Source organism: Maylandia zebra, linkage group LG2, assembly GCF_041146795.1.
Source record: "Maylandia zebra isolate NMK-2024a linkage group LG2, Mzebra_GT3a, whole genome shotgun sequence".
NCBI lineage: Eukaryota > Metazoa > Chordata > Actinopteri > Cichliformes > Cichlidae > Maylandia > Maylandia zebra.
The window spans coordinates 3,474,344-3,480,370 of NC_135168.1; the positions used below are offsets into that span (position 1 = coordinate 3,474,344).

The 6,027-nt window shown below is 36.8% G+C and overlaps 1 long non-coding RNA gene across 1 annotated transcript; it reads left to right on the top strand.

Moving 5' to 3' along the window:
• Positions 1-1,172: 1,172 nt before the first annotated feature.
• LOC143413451 (uncharacterized) lies at positions 1,173-4,758 on the top strand. Its single transcript, XR_013094051.1, has 3 exons — positions 1,173-1,356; positions 3,733-3,797; positions 4,401-4,758. It is a non-coding gene; the product is annotated as an uncharacterized LOC143413451 (long non-coding RNA).
• The last annotated feature ends 1,269 nt before the right edge of the window (positions 4,759-6,027 follow it).

Sequence of the window (6,027 nt, forward strand, 5' to 3'; positions counted from 1 at the left end):
TTGTGTGGATATGCAATATGATGTATCATTAGCTGCTGACAGCTCAAAATACTTAATATAAACATTATAATGTTCTTACGTCTCACAGTCCACAGTGGTTGGAAATCTATAAATCAGATTTGCAGTTTAAAGCTTACAAGAATTATTGCAGGTTCCTTTTGGCTGCCTTTGCTACTTGTGCTTTTTCTTCTTCGTCTTGGCATAAAAATCACAAATGTATGAACTAATGTTTATGAAGATTTATTACTGAGACACTGTACATCTTGGAAATTGAGCCAAAAAGTGGTTGGAATCCTGAATGTTTTTTGTTTTTAGCTTTTCCTGAGTTTCTACTTCTGAAACTCAAAATTCATGCAGTGAATGAAAACTATTTAAATGAAACTTTAATACTGTGACCTCACTCACAGTGAGATATGTACATTATTGTGCCATTATATAATTAGAATGTTAACAGTCTGCTGTAATGTTTTCTTATTCCAGAGGAGTTCCTGCTCGTTACTGTGCTTGGAGCACTGCTGGCCTGCGCTGTGTTTGTGAACTTTGCACTGATTCTCACCAAAAAGAAAAAAGAAAGAAAAAAGAAAAAACAACCTCGCGAGCACTGCAAAGGTAAGTTATTCACATCTAATATAACGTAGTGTGCGTATATATATATATATATATATATATATATATATATATATATATACATATATACCCTGGGCGCCTCCTGGGTGAGGTGTTCCAGGCATGTCCCACCGGGAGGAGGCCCCGGGGCAGACCCAGGGCACGCTGGATAGATTATATCTCTCGGCTGGCCTGGGAACGCCTTGGTATTCCCCCGGACAAGCTGGAGGAGGTGGCTGGGGAGAGGGAGGTCTGGGCCTCTTTGCTTAGGCTGCTACCCCCGCGACCCGGCCTCGGATAAAGCGGATGAAGATGGATGGATATATATATTTACTATTTACTGAACTGTAACCTCAGTTTGTTCTTAGCTGACAGGAGTAGCACCCGTATTAAAACATGTTAAAATATTAAAAGCTAATACTAATATCAATCATTGTTTCTACAAGAGAGTATCTTGTAGGTTTCTTATGACATTTATAATAGTGATGGGTCATTCGCGAACGAAATGGCTCTTAGAGCCGGCTCTTTGACGTGAACGACGCGAGCCGGCTCCTTATCGCGAGCCGTCACGTGGGTTTTTTTTTTTTTCTTTCTCTCAGCCTCTCTCTCGCACTTTTTTTCCGTTTCACTCTGCACGCGAGCCTTGTGCTTTACGCTGGGCAGAGGGGGGAGGGGCGGTAGTTACACTCAGTAGCACAGGAACAGAGCCAGAGAGAGAGAAAGAGAGGCAGGGACAACAACATTAGAAAGGTATAGTAATCATCCACAACTATTTTCGGTTGCAGATGATAAAGGATTGAGAAAGTTTATTCATGCAGGTCCATATGACAGAGAATATGCATGTTCTTTTAGTTTTCATATTATAATTTATATTTAATTGTGTTGTGGTTTGCAGTGTTTTGTGTTCTTTTCACTTTAAATTTGTGAAAGGAAAAAGCTGAAAATGTAAATAGTTAAAACTTGAAATGTGAATAGTTGATTTTTGTATTATATGATTTATTTATTACATTTTATGTGGAGTGAATAAATAAAAGTATATTTACGGTGGCCCCTAGAGACAAAGCACATACAAACTTCAAATCACGTACGAACTCTGAAGCATGTACAAACTCCAAAACACGTAAAAACACGTACAAACTCCAAAACACGTAAAAACACGTACAAACTCCGAAGCACGTAAAAACTCAGAAGCATATAAAAACTCAGAAGCACATAAAAACTCAAAACACGTACAAAAGAACAACAGAAGTGCTCCAGGATGCTGGGCGCAGTGTTGAGCCTTTGTTATCTTGTGGCTACACAAGCCAGCAAGTACCAATGACTGGATTTGGTGTGTGGTAATAACAGGTAAATGAACTTTTTTTTAAATTATTTGAATATATATATGAGTGCCTGTGTATAAATACACAAACAATACACACATGCTTTCAATTGTGTAATTTAAGTGATCTAGTAGCTCTGCTTTGGAAGTTCAGTTCATGCTAGAAATATGTTTTGGAGTTTGTACGTGTTTTGTCTGTAGGCGCCACCGCATATATTTATATATAAACATATATAAATAAAACCACTTTTTTTACGTTAGTAATTCCTTTTGTGCATAATTTTATATTATTGTTAATAATAAATTAATTAAAGCAACAAAACAACCTGAAGAGCCGGTTCGGAGCCGAAAGAGCCGGCTCTTTTTAGTGAGCCGAACCGAAAGAGCCGGAAATCCCATCACTAATTTATAACTAGGAGTAGTGATGAAGTTCTTTTCTATCCTGACTGTTATTTGTACAGCTCAGAGCCTTTCATTTAATTTATTATGTTTTTATTTATTATGATATACACTTTTAATTAATTCAGGGCATTTGTTTTTTCTACCCTTTTAGTGCTATTTTTTTTTTAAACTTTAAATAAATAATTCTCAATTGTGGCTCATGAGTTGTCCCATATAATGTGTTCAACCTTTAAATTAAGCTCTTAAACAACTCTATTATAACTTTAAAATCATCAAACTGATATTTATTTGAACTTTTGCATAAATATTTTAATATATATATATATATATTATAATTTATGCAAATTTAAATTGTGCTCACCACAGCCATGAAAGTCATGAAACATTCTATTGGTTCTGATAAGAGAGGCCTTTCAGCTCACAGAACATGACCAGAGCAGAAGAAAGACTACAATCACCAGTTGCAGTATGTGACAAAGTTGGAGTCTGCTGAACTAAAAGATATGAATTTAACAACAGCAGTGCACTAACGCAACCTGATGAGCCTACCTGTAGGCAAATGTAAGGGAAAGTCATGACAATAGTAAATCCACTGCGCTGTTCTCTCAGATGAATGAAAAAAAGCTCAATCTGTCTGACGATGTATTTATTGATAATTTGCATCTTTGAATATTTTTTATAATTTATTGTATTTTACTGTATAAATACATTTGCCATTTAAGATGATTGCACACCAGATTGGCAGAGGATAGTTAACTTTTATTTATTAAAGTTCTTCAGTTTTGGAAAAAGGGCCAACGATTATTTTAAAGCAAACAGTCATGTTTAACAAAATTAGTGAATTTTCGACATATTCAGCACTTTCTGTGTGATATTTCTGTTCGGCTCTACTCCATAGAGAGAACTGTCAAACTTCACAACTGCCAGAAATTTGAATTTCAAATTAATTCCTCGTGGTTCATGCAAGTTTTCTGTAAAACAATTTTTTTCCCTAAAACTATTATCAACATTTCCATTACAATAGTGTATATAAGTAAACACAAACAAAAATATTCCTAGTTTACTAGAATTCAAATAGTTACTTAATAGATGAAGTCACAATTGCAGATAATTAAAGAGAAGTTGTTTCAAATGCATTTCATGAACATAAAAATGACTCCACCAGACTTAAGCAGCTGTTCCAGTAGTCAGATTTTAATCGACCAAAGTGATAAAACAGGAGGTTAACGGTTTGAATTTGCAGGTGCTAAAATGTGCTTCTATCATCATGTGAAGCTGAAGCTGCCGTGAGAGTAAATGGAGGCTCTGTACAGCATTACTAAAGCCTTAAACAGTTTATTCTGGATTCTGACCTGACAAGGTAAAAAAAAAAAATCACTGTTAATATCTTTTTTAATGAACAGGAAAAGTAGAAGTCTTTACTGATGTTGAACAGGAAAAATCATCTGGGGATCAAATGAGCAATGAGGTAAACACACACACACACACACCATCTATAGCTATCCAAATATCCATATAATGTCTATCTAATAATGACATATATGACTAGACTTCGATCATAATATTGGATAGGTACTGCACTTGATAGGTGCTCTCATTGACAAATTAAATACTGAATTTTTAAGGTTGAAACACACAGAACGAGTAAGATAAACATTCTGGAAAAGATATAGGAAGCAGTTGGATGTTGTGAAATACAGGAAAGTGCAGACAGCAAAGGTAAAAGAAATAGTTTTGATCTGAAGCTGAGGTGTCAATGACAGTTTAGTAATGAATCACACCTGACATCCCACCAACAAGTCCTTTAAAGTGAACGAGGACATGTTTGGTTAGGTCACACTTTAGTGTAATATGTCTACTTTAGATGTGTGTTTTCATGATCGTAACTAGCAAATATGAAACAGCTGCAGTTACCATTGCACGGAAACATGAAGTCGTCTCAAATAATAATCGTTTGAAGAGAAACAAACAGACAAGGCTATGTGTTGTTCTCTGTGTTGTTTATGTTTACGTGTCCTATGTTTTTAAAAATATTTTCAAATGTTTGTTCATTTCTGTTAATAATTTACAGGAGGGTGAAGAAGCAGGACTAAACTATGTGGCTCTGGATTTCCCCTCAAGAAAATCTTCAAGATGGAAGAGTAAGAAGGAGTCACCAGAGTGCACCATATACTCTGGCATTAGAGAGGGCCAGTAAAAGGCTGTCCCCATGAAGCATGCAGATTCCTCTGGGGTAAAGAAAATGTGTTGCGATCAAAAAGAAAATTACAGTGAGGAGGGATTGTTTTTTTCTTCTGTTTCATTTTTTTTGCTGTGAGAGAGACTCTTTTTATTACCTTTATGATTCTTGTTTTGATGAAGAAGGTGGAGTAGTTAATATATATGCTGTGTATGTTTATTGCAAGGCTACGGAGCCCCGCAAGGGACATGGGAGAAAAAAAATGCAGATAAACTTTTGCGAGATCTTGCAAAAATAGGCAGCATGCTTCAGAGGCTGCTAGCTCGAAGCTGACCGGGTGGTTGAGGCACGATGTGCTGGGAGTGCAGTATTCTCGCTGGCTCTTGTAGGTCTCAACATCCCAGTAAGCTTTGAACTGCTGGGTAACAAACGTCTCCGAAAACATGAGAACGCTTTTGCAAGTATTTGATGTGTTGATAAACTGAGCAGATATTTGAAGTTTACACGGCTACATTCGCCTGAAAATATCTTAAACGTTTATTTTGTGACCCAGAAAGCGTAATATTAAAACTAAGTAATATTGCTGCCACAGTTGTTGGAAACTGGAGTTGGCTGGGCCTCACTATGAAATTTGGGATAGGTTGGGACACAAAGGACGCATTTGGAGCAGCCTTCGAATTGGGACAGCCTTCGTCGTCTGGCTTGTCAGCTTCGAGCTGGTGGCCTCCGGAGGATGCGGCCTATTTTGCGAGATCTCGCAAAAGTTCATCTTCCTTTTTTTTTCTCCCATGTCCCTTGCAGGGCTCCGTACAACGCAGATTGGTAGCTGTGCAAAAAGATATACATTTTTTAAGTAAAAGTCTTAGGGGCAACAATTTATTTGCTGCTTATGTTCTTGTAACTTTTTAGTTTTTATATTCAAAGTTAAATAGCATCTTGCTTATCTGCCCACTGTAGTATCTGTGAATACTTTTATAAAAGATACTGGAAATAAACAATACTATTGCATCCAGTGTTGGGGTTGTTATTCAAAAAAGTACGTCATTACACATACTAGTTTGTTTTTTTTCTCCCTACTGAGATCACTGCACCACTCCGTCCCTGCAGCTGAGGGACCAGGGACCATGCCTCTGGCACAAAAAGTAATCCAGTATGTTAGTTATTCACACCATGAAACTGGTCACATAGATATTATTATTAACTACATAAACTAAAGAACCACACACTGAAACAAATCTATACTGTAATGAGGACTTGCATATTAATTGAGTGACTGATGAAGCCTTTATTTGTCGCTTGCAGTTGCGTGCAGCGAAATTGGACCTCTGCTTACCATACATACATTACACAAACATCACATTGGGGAGACAGGTCAGAACAGGGAGTGTAAAGAGAAACAAATGTACAACACAATAAGGCATTGGAGGAGAAAAACGACAACTCTATTTAGACTGAGCTAGTGGTAGGGGATAACAATGAGAACAGAAAAAAACTCTTCAGCAAAAAAGCACATAAATCT